Raw genomic sequence first — 19,583 nt, 5'->3', positions numbered from 1 at the left:
GAGTATGGTACTGATGAAGCAAAGCTTCGCATCGCGACGTGCTTTAGTCATGAACCTCGCTCATGTGTAATCAATTAATAATTTGTACGTCTTACTAACCTTTATTTCATGTTTGAACGAGGTAAATGAAGCTTGCACATGTGTATTTCTAATACAAATTAATTCGAGTCTTTAAAATGGCCGCCGCTTTGAAATAGCTTCTGCGCATGCGTCAGTCACACTCACGTGACCTGACGTATTCGCAGGTTTGGAGGGAATAGATGCGCATGCGTAATACATAGCTTTGGAAATAACGTGGTACTGCTCGTGCAGTTGCTCTTGTGTGTGTATATGTAGCTAACATTTAAACTGCATAGTATATTTTTATAGTGATAAGTTGAAAGTACAAAACCAATGATGTGTTTTCATACCGTTATTTCTATGTATTAATTTGTTCTCGCTTACTTTTCATGTACCGCGGGAAATGGGGGTCTGACTGAGCCGAAAGCCATCATGGAGGTCCTTTCTGCGCAGGACCGTCCATCTGGGGAAATGTCAACCTTGGTTGGTGGAACTCAGCCAGCTGGCAGGGATGGGCAAGATGCTCCTGAGAAACTGACCTGCGAACCCAGCAGGACGGAGTCATGTGTCCCTATTCTGAAACAATGTAATATTGTCATTGTATTTCCCTGGACTTTCTCATGAGAACCCCAATCTCGCTAGGCGGTACCCAGCGATGCAAAGTAGGCATCCAAATAGTGTGTTCTGATTGGTGTGTTACCCAAATCCTACCTTAGGACCAATCCAAATTGAGGGATTCTGACACTTTGCAACATTTGGGGGTGGTACACCGCCCCAAAACAGTATATCTACCCTGGGTTCACCTAGGGAAATTGTCCGACTTGTCTGGTTTAGCTGACCTGTCACTGACCCAACGCACTCAATAGGTGACTGAAGATACAGAGAGCTGCGGAGCACTCTGTCCGAAATTGACCATAGACTAAGGTTTTACTGAACCTTAAAGTGCTGGCGGAGCACTTTCCTGGGAGTTCGCTGACCCAATCGGGGTCTAGATCGATAGCTGCAGAGAGGGTGGAGCGCAGGCGTTGCTTCCGAACTGTGGGTGCCGGTCCTGTCCTGAGGGTTTCCTGTCCTGATTCCTGTCCGAGAGGTCCTGTCCTGATTCCTAATCTGAGGGTTTCCTGTCCTGTCCTGGGTGTCCATTCTGCACCTGCTGTCCATTGAGGGTATCCTTCCTTGAGGGTTTCCTGTCCTTAACTGACCCGTGGCCAGGGTTTGGTTTCCACACCAGTCTAGGTAAATATTGTTCTAAATCTCTCGAAACTGCACCTTTCTATTTTTCTGTCTTTTGCTTTAATAAAGACACACCTTTGCATATGTTAATTTTCCATGCTTTCCGCAACCATTGAAACGTAAAGTCATTTGCATTTATTTCATAACGTGTTCCCATGTTACCCTACCTGTTAGAAATTATATTTTGCATTGCGGTTTGCCATTTCCTGATATGGTCTAGAACCTCCTTACTTAAACTGTCTAAAGAACTTTTGCCTTAAATGCATAGCATATTCCCGTTGCATCTCATATTAGCATTTCAATGATTACCCTGACATTATTTCTCTATAGTTATGTACTTTTCATTATCTTGATTATTGATTGTCTTATTCTTGTAAACCTAATGATAAATGAGGACGAACTTTAGATAAAGATTTTAAAACTTCCAGTTGTCCGTGGTCATTTACAAAGTATTTGAATGTTATTTGGGTTGGTATTTTGCTGCCTTTCCTTTTACAGCTAGCTCCCTGATCCATTATGGTCATAGGTACCCGTGTCGGTGGATGGTAAGTCGGGTACGCTGAGGAATAACAGTAGGGAATTCACACAAATTGGTAGCAGCCCGTGAAGTCACCCGATCAATGTATATGGTGAATTGAAATATATGGGCCCGAAGCCGGAAGTGGCGAAATTATTGGTTGGGTGACCTCGCGCGCTCTATCAGTTTTTCTGGTAGCAGAGGTATGGTTAGGGACTAGTTAAAGGTTAGGTAGGACTAGTTAGTCTAGTCAAGTCGGTAGCTGCTAGTATATTAATGCTGCTACAAGAGCGGCCATTCCGAGGGAACTGATCACTCTCTTGAAAGGTGTTGCTTTGAAATTTATGAATTGTTTTACCATTTTTATTCTTGTTCTTATATTGTTATATGTATTAATCCATGCATTTGTAAACCGTCTCGTTCAATGTTGTCAGAACTCCCCGGGGAATTGAATGGCAAAGTGGTGAATAGAATCCATTTGCCTTGAGGTCGCAGGCTCAAGGAAAGTTAGGTGCAGGTTAGGTACAACCGGGAAGCACTAACTAGGGTTTTTTTCTGAATACAAGTGTGAATAAATGTCAGTAACGAGGTTCATTGGCAAAATTCCAATAGTGGCGTAACCTAGTAAGGGTCACATCGGAAGAGTAGCGGGTTCATCGGAGCTTGGATGAAAGCAGAAGGGTCCGCTGGGAAACCTTAGACTCGGATATATCCCGGAAAAGTGGATGGGTCTAGGGAAGTAACAGGTTCACTGATGCTAGAGTGAAGGGTAGGCGGAAGAGATCTACCCGCAGCGGGTGAAAAGTAAATGGAAGTAGTTTACTTGCAGTAAAATAACTCTTTCTCTGTCTAGGCACTTGAGCACTGTGGCGAATGTGTATTTGTTGTAAAATAACCAAGCACTAGCACTTTAGAAAGAAAGAAAGTTTCCGTTACCTTGTGAAGGGAGGGAGTCAGTCGCGAAGCGTCTCTGACGTCACTCCGTGCTGCGCTGGGATTGGTAGAAGCAGCGGGCGGGTAGCGGGGCTGGAATTGTGAAGGAGGGGTGAACGCCGAAGCGTGAGAACAGTCTCGCGAAAAGGCCGCGCACCCATTGGTCGAAAATATTTGAACGCGTGCACCCCATTGGTCGCACGGAATTGCAAGACGCGTTCTGATTGGAGGTAACTTTGTAAACAAAGTTAAGCGTAGAAATCGTATGTGGCACTCGTATTGTCCAGAGACTAGACCCGATCCAAGAAACCAAGGGTTTGAAAGGGATCAGTGGAAAGCCAATAGATACGATATTATGTACGGAACTAAGAGACAAATGTCCCTTGTAAATAAGGTGAAGAATTACTTCAAAAAGGACAAACCGATTAAATCCAGAGAGGGCGTTATTGTTCCACCACCCAATACTCCCGCCTCTTTCATGATGTTTGACCGAGGGTACAATACCTGTGTGTGGTTGGAAAATTGGGTAAAGTACACCAAAGATGACGGAATATTGGCTTTTCCGTTAGACGGTACTTTCAATGGTAGGATTTTGTTTAATTTGAGAACCCTAATGAATGAATTACATCCCAGACCGAGACTAACGCAGTATGAGGCATTAGAGGAATGGGAGATTGAGGCTTTCGAAAGAGGAAAAACCCCGAATGGACAAAGGTCTGACCAAGTGGTACCCTAGGCTGAAACAAGAAACCAGGGATAAAAAGATGAAGCAGTGGAGACAGAGCATGATTGTTGAGGGTCTGTTTCCCATGATGCCAGCAGGTAACCCTTCTGTGGGAGAGAAAAAGACAGAAAAGAGTAAACATTGGGGGTCCCTTGGGGAGTCAGACGATGAATTGTTAGATGATATCTTTACGAGAAGTCCGCCCCCTTATAATGAGGGAGCCCGACCTTCCAGTGCAGGAGAGAATCCCCGACGTCCCCCTATTAAGGAGGAGGACAGATCCCTAAGTAGGGGAGGAGGTTGTCAGATACCGCCCTATTTTGAGAATCCCGGACCCGCGGAGATGAGAGATATATATCCTAGAGTGCCCGCGAGCCAGGAGGAAAAATATTCCCGTGAGAGAGTCTTTTTCCCCAGACCTCTTTATGAGAACGAAGAAAAACCATCAAGTTCAGGAATGCCCTTTTTGCAGCCTCCATATGAGGAAGAGCGTAGATCATTTGGCACCGGAACTTTGTTCCCAAAACCAAATTATGGTGGGGGACCGAGTGAAACGCATCCTACTGCCCCGAGTTTTACCCCTCACCTGACCCCACAGATAATACCTGACAGAACACTAGGAAGGATACTGGAGGAAAGGGAGCAAGAGGCTCTAGCTAAACAGAGAACAGAAATAATTCAGAAAATCTCCCAGTTAAATACCAGTCCTGAGGCTTTGACCATCCCGGTAACAATTGGACCAGTGGTTCCGTTATATGGGAATAATCAGGGAAGTCCAAACCCTCCAGTTATTACCCCGAGCATGGCACCACCGAGACAGGAACCCATAATAATAGATGATCAGTCCAGTGAGTGTGAGTCTGAAGTTGCGTTTTTGGACCTGCCAAACAAACAGACAGGAAAGGGAATGCAGAAGAGGCCAAATCCTTTTAATACGAAAGAAATTAAATTAGAGTCAACATCAGGTACTAGGAGTGTCTCTCTGGTAACTCCGGAAGAAATTGAAAATTGGAGTCGTGAATTAGAAAAACAGACTCCGCAGACGAAACCTTTAGACCTCTACAAACTGAGGATAGAAATAGAGGAATTGATGGCAGGAAATGTGGGATTGGACAGATTAAATACCTACTCTGAAGAAGAGTTGCTGTTTATGTGCAAAAGCCTTACCAGAAGTACCAGAGTGCTCCACAAGAAGTTAACAGACACTGCAGCTAGTATGGGGGTAGATATTTCAAGATCCAAGCCCTTGCAAAAACCTTACCGAGCTGATTTTTCAGACAAAGACATAGAGAACCTGAATGTGTCAGGGAAACGGTTGCAGATTAAAGAGTTGCTAGCAATTCTTCAAAAATGCGGAGATGTGGAAAAATGGAAAAACAGGTGGGAACGGAAAAAAGATGAGGCTCGATCCAGACAAGCGACCACTGAGTTCGCTTTGAGGGAAGTAGACAAACCTGAGCAGTTATGCCCCATGCGTGAAGTACCAGGTGGGAGGTATGTGCACGTTCCATGGTCCAGACAGGATATTGTGTCCTTTACTAACGATTTCCCGAAATTGCGTGAAAAGCCAGTTGACTGGTACCGGCAGGTGGAAAGGTTCGTAAAGGTGCAAAAATGCCTGTGGAAAGACCTAGATGGGTTTTTCGACATTGTGGTCCCGGTAGATCTATGGACCGAGTGTAAAATAGCCATAGCCTGGCCTAGTGAGGAGTACCCGAGGGACTCTAACACAGGGGAACCATCGATTGAAGTGATGAAAAAATATGAACAAGTAATTCAGCATTTGAAAAATAAGGTGCCCGCAAAGGAAACTGATTGGACCAGGATAGATAGAACCACGCAGGAAAGAGACGAGACAGTGCACTCCTATTATGAAAGGCTGTTGCAGGTGTTTAAAACATACAGTGGTATAGATAACATCGAGATGAAGGATATGACGCATTTTATTTACAGGTTTGTAAATGGTTTAAGGCCCGAAATTTGTCAGTGGATAAAAGATAACAAAATCTGTTGGCAGTCCAAAAAGATAGACGAGGTCCTGCGGTACGCAAAGTACTGCGAGGACGAGATGGCAGAAAAGAAAAAGGCTCTCAAAGAGAAGGTTATGTGGGCTCAAGTGAAGCTCGCAGAACAGCAGGAAAAACAGTTGAGTAATATGGTCAAAAACACTCAGAACCAAGGTCCTGGGGGTGGGGGAGGAGGCAAGCCCCGGCCCAAAATGAGCAGAGAAGAAGCTATGAAGAAATTTCCCTGCCATCAGTGCGGAGAAATTGGACACTGGCGAAACGAGTGTCCGTATCTGCCAGATGATAACCCCAAAACACCTGATTTAACTCCACAGACGCAGAAAGAAAGACCAAGAAAGACCCAACCACAGGTAAAAACGATTCAGGTGCCCCGAGCACCAAAGCAAGTGTACAAGGGAAAATCCACGGAGGGTGATGAGGTAGAAGTCTGGGAAAGCAATGAGAACAGAAATGCAGCAACTTCGCAGTATTTGTTAAAAGGTACCTTCCTTTGTGATGACCAGTACTGACGGGGCCTGAGAGGGGAGGACGAGGAGTGCGTACTTGGCGCCTCCTTGCCGGTAGACCAGTCCGGACCATACATTGAAGGAAAGGTTGACGGAAATGATGTCACTTTTCTGTTGGACACTGGCGCTACCCGTTCTACTGTGAGAACAGTGGACGTTCCAAACCTACCCCTCTCGGGAGAAGCCATCCAAGTAGTGGGTGTATCTAATCAATTGATTAGTACTCCTGTTACCGAGCCCATGGAGATCTCAATTGGAAACTTTAAGGAAATGCATAGATTTGTCGTTTGTGACACCAGTCCAGTGAACTTACTGGGACGTGACTTGCTGTGCAAAATGAACTGTACCATCTTTTGCACACCAAAGGGTGTTGAAATTCAGACCCCAGATGAAGATGGCATTTATAAATTAATGTTAATCAGACCTGACTCAGAAATTAAACGAATTACCATGCAGGATTTGCCCAAAGAACTCCGAGGCAGTGAAGCCAGAAGTATGGGACTTTACTGGGAAAGACGTAGGGTTAATGAAAAACGTGGATCCCATACAGATAGCAATAAAGGACAATGCAGTATACCCCAATACTAAACCCTACAGAATGAATGCAGAAGTGAGAGCGGGTGTTACCATGGAAATACAGAAATTGCTAGAAGGAAACATCATACAGGAAGTAATGAGTAGCCCATGTAATTCACCGATTATGGGCATCAAGAAGCCTAGTGGCAAGTACAGAGTAGTGCAGGACCTAAGAAAGGTAAACAAGATAGTGGTTCCCTGCTGCCCTATTGTCCCGAACCCAGCAGTGATTCTGTATCAGATTCCCTGGGATGCTGAGTGGTTCACTGTGATAGATTTATGTCATGCATTCTTTTCCATTCCCTTGCATCCAGACAGCAAATTTCTTTTCTCATTTGCCTTCAATGGTCACGTGTATGTCTGGAATAGGGTGCCCCAGGGGTACACAGAGAGCCCCTCTATCTTTAATCAGATCTTGAAAAAATGTTTGGAAACTTTGGTCTTACCTGGAAACTCTGTCCTAGTGCAATACATTGACGACCTCTTGGTGGCGTCCAAAAGTCATAGGGATTGTGTGATTGACACCATTGCCCTACTGAATCACCTGAGTGAGAAGGGACATAAAGTGGCCCCTGACAAATTACAGTTCTGTGCAAAATCAGTGAAATATCTGGGGCACCAGATTGAGAAAGGTGTCAGGAAAGTAACATCAGAAAGGGTGAGAATAATTCAAAAGATGCAGTTACCCCGTACCCAGAAAGAGATCAGAATGTTCCTGGGAGTGATAGGATACTGCAGGCAATGGATTCTGGGATTTGCAGTCCTAGCTAGGCCCTTGATAAAAATGACCAAGAGAGGAACACCGGATATTGTACAGTGGGATGATGAAAGCTTAACAGCCTTCACGAAACTACGAGATTGTCTGTGTACAGCCCCTGCGTTGGGAATGCCAGACTATACCAAGGAATTTGCTCTGTTCTGTGACACTCAAGATAATTGTGCATTGTCAGTCTTAACACAAGAACATGGCACAACCAGAAGGCCTGTGGCATATTTCTCTGCCACCCTGGATCCAGTGGCTGCTGGATTACCAGGATGTCTGAAAGCAGTAGCTGCTACCTGCGCAAGTTTAGAGCAGAGTGAGTCCATTGTCATGGGACATCCTGTAACTGTGTATGTTCCACATGGAGTGGTAATTTTACTGACCAGAACGAAAACTCAGTACCTCACCCCTAGTCGGCTGACTAAATACGAGAGGATTCTTGTGGGTGCTGCAAATGTAAACATTGTCAGGTGCAGTATTCTGAACCCCGCCACTTCGCTCCCCGATCCAATGGATATGAAAGATGGGGTAGATGATGAGCATAACTGCATTGATTTAACAGAATTTAGCACAAAACCACGCCCAGACATTAAAGAAACACCATTGCCTATACATGACAAGGAATTGTTTGTGGATGGATCATGTCTAAGACATGAACAAGGAGGCCTGAGTGCTGCCTATGCGGTAGTCTCCTTAACAAAAATTGAAGAAGCAGGTTATCTATTTGACGTAAAGTCTGCACAAGTAGCCGAATTGATCGCTATGATAAAAGCTTGCAAAATTGGGAAAAACATACGCATAACAGTGTATACTGACAGTCAGTACTGTTATGGAGTTGTGCATGACTTTGGCCAATTATGGCTACAGAGGGAGTTCCTGACTTCATCGGGTACCCCTATTCGAAATGGAAAAGTTGTTCAAGACCTTTTAGAGGCAATCCAGTTACCAAAGGAACTGGCAGTGGTAAAATGTGTTGCTCATAAGAAGGGCATGGACACTGTATCACTGGGAAATGATTTTGCTGATCGAGTGGCCCAATGGTGCGCCAGAGATCGATATATCATAAATCCAAAGCGAGGGGGGCCCGGAACCAGCTGCCAACTTCAGGTGTTTGAAGAAGTGCCTACATGGGATGAAGTGAAAGAGTGGCAGCAGGCGGCACCTTGGCAAGAGAGAGAGAAGTGGAAGGAAGACGGGTGTAGACCAAGACGTGTGGATGGTGTCATCTTGGGCCCAACTGGTATGCCTGTGTTACCTAGACACTTACTTGGCACAATGGCGATATTGATACATGAAGGATCACACATTGGTAGGGACGCCATGATTCTAGTGTTCCAACAGACTTGGTACAGTAAAAAGTTCAGGAAAGTAGCAGAGTCCCTCTGCCAGAGGTGCCTGCCATGTCAAAGGATGAACGCAGGCAAAAGAACGATGGTAGAACTGGGGAAAATTGGGAGGTCAGCGGGTCCCTTTGTAAGAATGCAGGTTGATTTCATCACCATGCCACGTTGTGAAGGGAAGCGATATGTCCTTGTCATTGTCTGCCTATTTTCAAAATGGGTGGAAGCTTTCCCTACTCCCCAAAATGACGCGCTGACAGTAGCCAAGTGTTTACTGAAAGAACTGATACCTAGGTTCGGGGTTCCAGTCACTATTGAATCAGATAGAGGCCGACATTTTCAGAATGATGTAATCGACGAACTCTGTAAAGCCTTTGGAATCAAACAGAAGCTTCACTGTGCGTATCATCCAGAGGCTTCTGGAGTAGTGGAACAAGTAAACGGAACTATCAAAAACAGATTAGCAAAACTGTGTGATGCATCTGGCATGACCTGGGTGAAGGCCCTGCCCTTGGTCCTGATGGGACTTCGAAGTATTCCAGACCGAAAAACAGGCCTGAGCCCCCATGAAATCCTGATGGGAAGAGTGATGAGACAAGCATGGGTACCAGGAAGCAAACTGTTGAGTATTACTGATGATTTGGTGCTTGAATACTGCAAGAGATTAGGTGACCAAGTATTTATTTATTTATTTATTATAAAGTTTTGTATAGCGCGAACAAGACCCGTGGGTATCAGAGCGCTTAACATGAAATAAGAAAAGGAAACAAAGGTTAACATATGTATAAGCAGTTACCAAGCAACCGCATTGAGGTAGATGACATATATATTCGTAACACATGTGACGTTAGCGTAATTAAATATGCTATGATTAAATTATAACAAAACATGTATATATAACAAATATGAGGTAGCACGGTATAGGTTCATGTATAAGGTAGCATGGTATAGGTCATGAAAGATGCTGTTCTCCTGTTCAGTCAAATCTCCATTCCTATTGGCCTTTGGGTTGTTCTCATACCATAGGATACGTGTTCCATTAGAGTATTGCCTGTGCCTCACATTTTAGTGGCGTATATGATCTGTACTAAGGCAGAATTATAGCAGATCCATGATCAGTGATCTTCGCTAAGTAATGTATCTATTCATCAGCAGGCTCTTCACTTCCCGTTTGAATGTTACCAGATTCTGGATCTTCCTGATGTTTGGAGGGAGTGAGTTCCATATTCTGGGGGCCGCTCCCGAGAACGCTCTGTCATAGGTTTTCTTCTTTCGGAAGAAAGCTGGTCGTAGTAGCAGCTCCCCAGCACTCCTAGATGGTCGGTTGCCACCGGACAACTGAATTTTCTTTGCTAGATATCTTGGGGTGTTATCGTGTAATGCTTTATGTGTGATACAAGCTATCTTCATTTGGATTCTTGCTTCATATGGTAGCCAGTTTAATGCTTTCAGGTGCGGGGATATATGGTCATATTTCCTAGTTCCGGTGATAAGTCTTGCTGCAGCGTTAAGACAGGCTTTCAATGGTGCTGTGGACATTTTTGGTAATCCAGCCAAGGTGGTGCACCCATATTCAATCCTCGAGATAACTAAGGATTGAATTGCCAATTTGAGGTCTGACTCTGTGATGAATGCTTTCAATTTTCTTAGGTAGTTCAAGTGAAAGCGGGCACTTTTCGCCATTGAGTTAATGTGGGCTCTCATGTCTAGATTCTCATCTAGGATGATTCCTAGAGATTTGGCTGAGTTGACAAGAGTTGGGGTGCAGTTTAGCGCAGTCACGACTTTCATCCATTCCTTTATTTCTGTATTCCTCTTTGGTGGAGAGATTAGTAGGAACTCTGTTTTATGTGCATTCAGCTTCAGGTGGTTTGCCGTTAACCATTGTAGTGCCATTTTTAGTGTCTCATTCATTAATTCCAATTCTTTTATGGATCCGATCTTTACGTAAATTTGCGTGTCGTCAGCATACATGTGATAGGATATTTGAGATTTTTGGAGAATTTCTGTGAGTGGCTCGACGTATAGGTTAAACAGATCTGGGGATAGTGTCGATCCTTGGGGTACTCCAATTGTGTTAGGGCAAGGAAGTGAGAATGATTGGTTAACCAGGAAGCGCTGTGTTCTGTTCTGTAAAAAGGACTCGAACCATTTCAGCACTATTCCCGATAATCCCATCCTGTCCCGTAGCCTGGTCAGTAATGCTTCATGATTTACCGTATCAAATGCCGATGACAAGTCTAGGAGAATCAGTAAGCATGCTTGATTTTGGTCAAGAGCTTGTAATTCGTCATCAGTAATGTGGAGAATCGCTGTTTCAGTGCTGTGCCCTGCTCTGAATCCTGATTGGCATTCATCTAGCAAGGAGAATTTATTGATGTGTTGGCTCAGTTGGTTCTGCACACATTTCTCAGTCAACTTGGCCAGTAAAGGGATGTTGGTCACTGGGCGAAAGTTATTTGGATCTGATGTATCTGCTGTGGGTTTTTTGATTATGGGAATGACTTGACCTGTTTTTAGGCAGTCGGGAAGGATCCCTTGTGACAGTGACGCATTTATTATTTCCGTCCATATTGGAATCAGGATGTGATTGATTTCTTTTACGCATTTTGCAGGCAGAGGGTCTTGGTAGTGGTTGTTAGGTTTGATTCCTGAGAGCGTCTTGGCAATCGTGTGTTGGTCGTATAGTTCGAATGTTTCCCAGCTCGCCTTGTTTTTTGCCATAGTACAATCCGTTGTAGAGTTGACATCGTTAGTAGACCGAGGTTCGTTGGGAAGGTTCAACGCCGAGTTTTTGAGCTCTATTTCGAGAGCTTTGGCCTTTTCCGTGAAAAATGTGGAGAAAACATCACAGCTTAGAGGTGTTTTTGAGTTTTCTTGCACTGTTTTGGCTAATTTGTTTGATTGCTCCTTTAGGATTTCAAATAGTTTTCGTGGTCTGTTTTTGGCATTATCCAGTTCTGTTCTTATAAATTCCTTTTTTGTGTTGATGATCTTTTTATTATATTGTTTCCTTGTTTTTCTGAGGGCTTCCAGTTCAGGAGATGATGGGTGTTGCCTCCATTTTCTTTCGGCCATTCTCAATTTGCGTCTATCTTCATTTAGTGCTTCGTTGAACCACGGGTTTTTAGTCTTTTCTGAGATTCGTTTCAATTTTAATGGCATGGTGTTATTAACGATATTTTCGACAGTTGCTATGTAGTGTTCCGTCAGCTCGTTAACTTTTTCCAGGTTGTTGGGTGGCTTTAAGTCTCTTTCACAGCTTTCGACCAGTAGTTCCATATTTGCTTCTTTTGTGTCTCGAGTCCATTTTTTGGTCTTGAAAGGTTGCCTGGTCCTACCTTTTCTCGTTGTGGGTATCATGAATGTTATGGCGTGATGATCAGACCAGTCACATGGTGTTATGGAGTGGATTGTTGCCACTTTGTTTCTTGAGATTATCCAGTCTAACGTCCCTCCTTTAGAATGTGTAGGCAGTGTGCACGCTTGAGTGAGATATAGTTCAGTGAGGAAACCTTTAAGCATGTTGACCAGTTTGTCATTGCAGTTCTCCCAGTGCAGGTTGAAGTCGCCTAGGAATATGTTATTGGCAGCGTTGTTAGAGTTGGCTGTTATGATCTCCATTAACTCTGCTATAAACTTTGTGTTATCTCCTGGTGGGTGGTAGAAAGTATGCAGGTTGCACCGTTGAGTGTTAGTTGATCTTATGTTAAGACCAAGATACTCACAGGATTCAAGTGGGTCGGCCTGAATTTGTTTAACCTCTATGTCAGATCGATGAATACAGGCTATCCCTCCCCCTAGCTTTCCGTGTCTATCCAGTCTCAAAACGTTGAATTGCGGTGGTATCAACAGATCCCTGGTTGGGGATGAGGATTCCGTAAGCCAAGTTTCTGTAAGGATTGCCAGGTCAATGTCCTTGTTGAGGATGAGGTCCGCTATGTCCGATGCATGTTTGGTTGCTGATCGGCAGTTGAGTAGTAGACAGGATAGATGTTTTTCTTTTTTAATAGCGTTCGCATTTTCGGCTTCGTTTGGTGTTAGCTGTATATGCTGTAAATTGTGGGGGTTAGATGTTCTATCGTTTTTTCTCACTGTTCTGTTAACGTCTAGTGGGACTGTTTGGATTCTCTCTTCTTCCTTGTTGTCCGATAGGTCATATGTTCGGATTAAGGCCAGCGTTTCCTCTTTCGATAATGATTCCGTCCTGTCTGGTCGGTTGTCTCTCTGTTTTAAACGCATGTCCGCCTCATTGCTCTTTCTGTGTGAGGAATGTACAAGATTTTGGATATCCGTGACTTTGGCGTGAATGTTCGCTGTCCTCTCTTCGATTTTTTCTATCGCCTATACGGTATTCATAGTGGCTTGTGCTAGCTTGCTCACTAGTTTCTGAAGCTTAATAAAGTCCTTCTTGATCTGGAGAGATTTCTTTGGGGCGGCTGATCTGTACATCCGCTCAACTCTTCTCTTTTTTGGAGCGGTTCTTAGTTGCGCTGCCATTTTCTTCATCTTCTCTTTTTGATTGTCTATTCTATCTCCATGAGGTGTGTCGTTGGTGCTGGATATATTCTGAGTTGGTAGGATCATGTTAGAGGTTGAGGGTCTGTAAGCCGCTGGTGTTGTATTAGCGTGAGGTGTAGGGAGGTTGATGGAGTTAGATAGGTCCTGTGTAGTTGGGAGTTCGTTTGTTGATGGAGGTGTGTACGAAGTTGGTATAGTGCTGGCGAGGGTTTGTGATGTAGGAAGGTTGATGTCTTCTGTCTCATCCAATTCCTGGTTGTTAGGTGGCGCTACCCTCACTGCCAGTGAATGATCTACTTGAGGGGTCTCATGGTTCGGGAGTAGGGACGACTCTTCTCTTGGGCGCTGACAGTGTTCTTTGTTTGTTTGATAGGTAGACTTTTCAGTTCTTCTAGTCGTGTTCTCTGGTAGAGGCCTTACTAGACCAGTTAACTTTACCTGGGTAGTCGCTGGTGTTGACGCCGGCGCATGATGGCTCCTGGTTCTAATTGCGCCTCTGATGGTGACATCTTGAATGTCTAGAGTGTCTACTGGTGGGGTTAGGAGAAGTTGATTACTCGGGTCGTCCATTGAGTCTTTTATCGATAGGAAAGTCTTGTCAAATCTCTCTAGATCTCGATTTGGTGCTTGTATCAGCACTATTCCAGATTTATATATCGTGATGTTAAGTTCGGCTCTGCATCTTTGTGATGGTGCAGTTGACATTTTTAAGCCGTGAGGAATGTTTTTCGTAGTTTTTATGGTAAGCATCCTAGTGAATGCATTGCGCCATTTAGCTGCTCTGAGTGTATAGAATAAGAGGTCATTCATTTTCGTACCATTAGTTGCATTAAAGTATAGGTCTGCGAATAGTATGTCCGGGTTTTTCCTCAGGTAGTCGTGTTTAAACTTTTTAGCTGCATTTTTTGTTAAATTATTGGGGTATTTTATACTCTGGGCACTCAAGCCAGTAGATTCTGGGTATCTTTCGCTCATTTTTGCTCCGTTCTGCATGTATTATGGAGTTTCTTTTTCCGTTTTATTCCAGGTAGCCCCACTGCTGATGCTATTTATTGCTGCTTTTAATCCCAGATCTAGAATTGTGCATTTATAGTTTCACTGAGTAGTCATGAATTTGGCTTCTCGTTTCCATAATTATTCCTAATTTACCTCTAGTAGTTGTACTTTAGAGTGCTTATTAATTATTCGCCAGCTGACATTTGTTCTGCTCTATGCTGGATATAAAAGCAATCCTTGTAAGATGGCTGCCGTTATTTTTGTTTTTTATATAGGCAGGGAGTCCTTTCTCACTTTCCACTTCTTTCTCTGGTCCAGCTCCCTCGTTGATTGGTCCAATTTCCCTGGCTTTCTTTTAGTTAGTTAGATCAATTGGTTTTGTATGTAAACTTGTAGAGATTCCGCTTTTCTGTTGGTTGCACACTAATCTAGTCGCTTTTCACACAAGTATGTGGGTGCTTGTGACAGATCCTCTGCGTTATATGTTTAATGTTTATTGATTAATTGTCCGCATTGGCCGCCAAGTGCGTTCTATCTCTCGCCAGATCGGAGAAGACGCCATCCTCAATCCAACGACTCCTCTCCACAAACTGGTCCCAGGGGACTGGGTCAAGATAAAGAAGCATACTCGGAAGAGCTGCCTGGAGCCAAGGCGGGGAGAGAAGCGTCAGGTGATCCTGGTAACAACCACAGCAGTAAAGTGTGCAGGGGTTCCACATTGGATACACGCCAGCCACACCCAGAAGGTATTACCAGACGAGGAGCCTGAAGAAGAAGGGCGTCCAGCAGAGGACTCTGCAGGAGCCAGACCAGAAGTAGCTGACGACGTACAGCCCAGTACCAGTCGAGCTGCGGGATCAGCAGACGGTGGTCCAGGAGTAGTTGATGACGAACTACCAAGAGTCCAGCCTGCTGAATGGGTCCAAGAAGTTGAGCCAGAAGTAGCTGAAGACGAGCTGCCGAGCATATGGCCAGAGGAGTGGATACCATTGATTGATCTCACCGAAGACCCCATCAGAACAAGTGAGCGACTTTGGGAAGGTAGAGAGTGGACTAGAGAGGAAAAGCAAGGCATAGGCGAAGAACCTCAGGATCTTGAGATTCACATCAAAACTGAGGAAGGAGAAGGTCAGACAGGGACAGAACAAGTGATCGATACTCCTCCACTGACTCCTGAAGTCGGGAAGGGACAGACTAGACATAGTGTAATAGTTCGAGCGGAAGAAAATCAAGAGATCGAAGTGCTTGAACAGGATCAGATAGGATTAGAAGAACGTGTTCAGGAAACAGAGACAGAGACATTTGAAAAGCAAACACAAAACTGTCCTGAGCAAGGCCAGATTAGTAACCAGGCAGAAGAAATAGATGCTAGCCCTGGAACTAGTCAGATAGAAGAGGGAGAAACTGAAGCAGAATTGCCACAAACTAATGAAAACAAGAGGGCAAGAGAAGAAAACGAAGTCCAAGTACCAACTAAAAGACTTAAGAAAAGAAGGCACATTGAGCCTGGCTTCGTAAAGAAATTGAGGCTAAGGATAAAAACGGTGGAAGAAAAACGTGCAGAAGAAAGAAGTGCTCGCATAGCTGAGCAACAAGAAGGTACCTCCAAAAGAAGGAGTGATCGAATAAAAAGACAAAACAAAAAGTACAAGTCTCCTGAATGGACGCTCGTTTTGGAAGAATTTGAAGATCTTGATATAACTGACGAAAGCGACGGAGAACCCGTCCCTGAGTACTCTGCCGAAGAAGAAGACGAGCCACCGTGAATTTGCACAAAGTAAGCTACTTGTGTAAAGACACAAAGAGGGGTCGAGAAACTTCTTCTGAGCCAAAATGTCTGATTCAAGCGTTAATGGTAGACCTAGTCGCAGCTGTTGCAAAACATGCTGCAAGGTATGTGTATGTAGTATAGTTATATTGATATTAGTTTGTATAGGACTAACAGTTTTCATTCCCTTTGCAGTGAGCAAAAATACTAATATTTACCCTACCGAAATTGTAAATACTGACAGTGAGGAGCTGACAACACAGAGTGTAGCAAGACATGAGAGAGCACTGAAACAAACAAAACGAGACCTAGAAGCATCAGATGAGGGAGGACTACATTATCATGGAGTTAAAAACAGGACACATTTAAATGTTTTCGCAAACTTGTTAATACACTATGTAGAGACTATGGAAATTGAAGATTGCTATGTCTGCATGAAGCTACCTACCTCTGTAGCTGAAGGCGTGACATACCATCACCTGCCCCTGACATATGGAATCTCCTGTAGCATTTTAGCAAGCTTATTTTACAAAAGAGGACCGTTACAGTACTATTACTCTAACAATGACGTGATCTTTTCTTAACTTCCTATACGTGGGAACTTGAATCCTGTACATACCAAAAGTGACGTTACTCGCTATATGGGCGAATACTTCCTGACTATAGGTAATATCGACATAGGTGACGCACACAGAGATAACTTGACTTGTTCTTTGCGTGAGCAGGAAAAGATGTTCCTGAACATGGCAGAGAAAAGGAGAATAAAAATACAAAGAAAGGCAGATGACGAAAAACAGAAAAGGCCAAAATGGGCGGAAAACATGGAAGGCACCTCAAATGGTGGGGCGGGTCCTGCTCTGTTGCTGGATTTTGAAAAGAAAGGAAAGCTATGTCTTCACCGCGAGAAGACTAGCTATTATAATAACATTTTCAATGGTTCCAGTGAATGCGAACATAATTACAAGGTAATTGGAGGTTGGGGTTTCAAAAATGGGTCAGAGCCTGTGTTTCCTGGAATTTATTATATTTGTGGGGACAAGGCTTATTTCAAATTGCCGGATCACTGGTATGGAAGCTGCTATTTTGGCATTGTCTTCCCGAAAATATACCATGTGAATGGAGTTGCTGGAAGCAGTGAAAATACTAATGGCTTAGTGCGTAGTAAAAGAGAAAGTGTAGGTGAAATAATGGGTAGTATTTTCAGTGCACTGATACCTGGAGTGGGAGTGGTTCTGAACACTCACAGAATTTTCAAATTGTCCACTATAGTAGATGTGTTGTCTACTGACACAGCTCATGGATTTCTGCTGGTCAATACCGAAATGGTTGCGATCAGATCAATGGTTTTACAGAACAGACTTGCTCTTGACACCTTATTAGCGAAAGAGGGCGGAGTCTGCCGGATGTTGAAGGCGCAACATTGTTGCACTTATATTCCGGACAAAAGTGTGCAGCTCAAAAGATATGTGAAAAACATTACTAATTTGGAAAGGGAACTCAAACCACTCGAGGTTGACAGTGCCTGGAAGAGACTGGTAGATGGTCTCTCAAATGTAGGTCATTGGCTTGCTAGCTTAGGTAAAGGCTTATTGTTCAAGGTACTGATGCCAATTGGAATTATAGGTCTTATCCTATTCTTCATATTTGTCTGTTGCAAATGCCGTAAGCACACCCGAAAACATCAAGTGAATGCGAGAGGAGTGAAACGAAGTGTGGATGAGCTCGAACTAGAGGAAATAAATAATCAGATATAAAAAGGGGTGAAGAATTCTCACCCTACCAAAAATGAGAAAGAAAAGCTGAATCGCTTGTTGGAGGAGATAGAGCTGTATAAGGTGTGAGAAGTTGGCATCTGGTTCCATTATTTTTGTGATGATAGTAAATATCATCAAAGAGGGGATTGATGAAGCAAAGCTTCGCATCGCGACGTGCTTTAGTCATGAACCTCGCTCATGTGTAATCAATTAATAATTTGTACGTCTTACTAACCTTTATTTCATGTTTGAACGAGGTAAATGAAGCTTGCACATGTGTATTTCTAATACAAATTAATTCGAGTCTTTAAAATGGCCGCCGCTTTGAAATAGCTTCTGCGCATGCGTCAGTCACACTCACGTGACCTGACGTATTCGCAGGTTTGGAGGGAATAGATGCGCATGCGTAATACATAGCTTTGGAAATAACATGGTACTGCTCGTGCAGTTGCTCTTGTGTCTGTGTATATGTAGCTAACATTTAAACTGCATAGTATATTTTTATAGTGATAAGTTGAAAGTACAAAACCAATGATGTGTTTTCATACCGTTATTTCTATGTATTAATTTGTTCTCGCTTACTTTTCATGTACCGCGGGAAATGGGGGTCTGACTGAGCCGAAAGCCATCATGGAGGTCCTTTCTGCGCAGGACCGTCCATCTGGGGAAATGTCAACCTTGGTTGGTGGAACTCAGCCAGCTGGCAGGGATGGGCAAGATGCTCCTGAGAAACTGACCTGCGAACCCAGCAGGACGGAGTCATGTGTCCCTATTCTGAAACAATGTAATATTGTCATTGTATTTCCCTGGACTTTCTCATGAGAACCCCAATCTCGCTAGGCGGTACCCAGCGATGCAAAGTAGGCATCCAAATAGTGTGTTCTGATTGGTGTGTTACCCAAATCCTACCTTAGGACCAATCCAAATTGAGGGATTCTGACTCTTTGCAACATTTGGGGGTGGTACACCGCCCCAAAACAGTATATCTACCCTGGGTTCACCTAGGGAAATTGTCCGACTTGTCTGGTTTAGCTGACCTGTCACTGACCCAACGCACTCAATAGGTGACTGAAGATACAGAGAGCTGCGGAGCACTCTGTCCGAAATTGACCATAGACTAAGGTTTTACTGAACCTTAAAGTGCTGGCGGAGCTGTGGTAAATAAATAAATAATACCTCTATTTTTTGAATGAATAAATGAATAACAGATAGCTCAATAAATAAGAGTCAAGATTCGAGGTAGTAGGAGTTTTGCAGGTTTAATACAGCATAAGGACAGGAACAGGACAACCTGCACAGGAATAGGATGGCAGCGCTGCCGGGGGCAGGATCGGAATCGGCGTAATCGGCGTGGCATTTAATAACAGTGCACGATCATATATACTAAAACAGTTGCATTACAATACATACGATAGGCGGAGCAGTGGGTGTGGTCAATAGCAGTCGCGAAAGATAAGGGTGAAAGTAGGTGTAACAGGGCGTATACATAGACATGTGATGCAAACGTAACAGAATATGTCATAAATGGGGCGAAAACATGGAGGGGGCTACCTAAGGAGCCGGGACCTCTGACCTGATGGTGCGCGCAAATTGGCAATGACGTGTTACTAGGAGAAGCTGGGGGCTACGAACTCTGTGCTAGGAGCAGAGACTGAAGTCTGGAGAGTCAGGGCGACATGTACCTAAACAGTATCTAGTATCTGATGTTTAGAGAACATGTTGATAGAATCCAAAAGTTATCGGGGTAAAGGCGAACAGACTCTAAGACTAGAGCATGCATTATTCTACATGTAGTGCGTGATGAAGAATATTAAATGACCATTAAATGCAGTATTTCTCTTGCATGGAGACGTAAAGGCTAGACA

This window comes from Lissotriton helveticus, chromosome 4_1, assembly GCF_964261635.1.
Source record: "Lissotriton helveticus chromosome 4_1, aLisHel1.1, whole genome shotgun sequence".
NCBI classification, from domain to species: Eukaryota; Metazoa; Chordata; class Amphibia; order Caudata; family Salamandridae; genus Lissotriton; species Lissotriton helveticus.
This window is presented reverse-complemented; position numbering follows the sequence as displayed.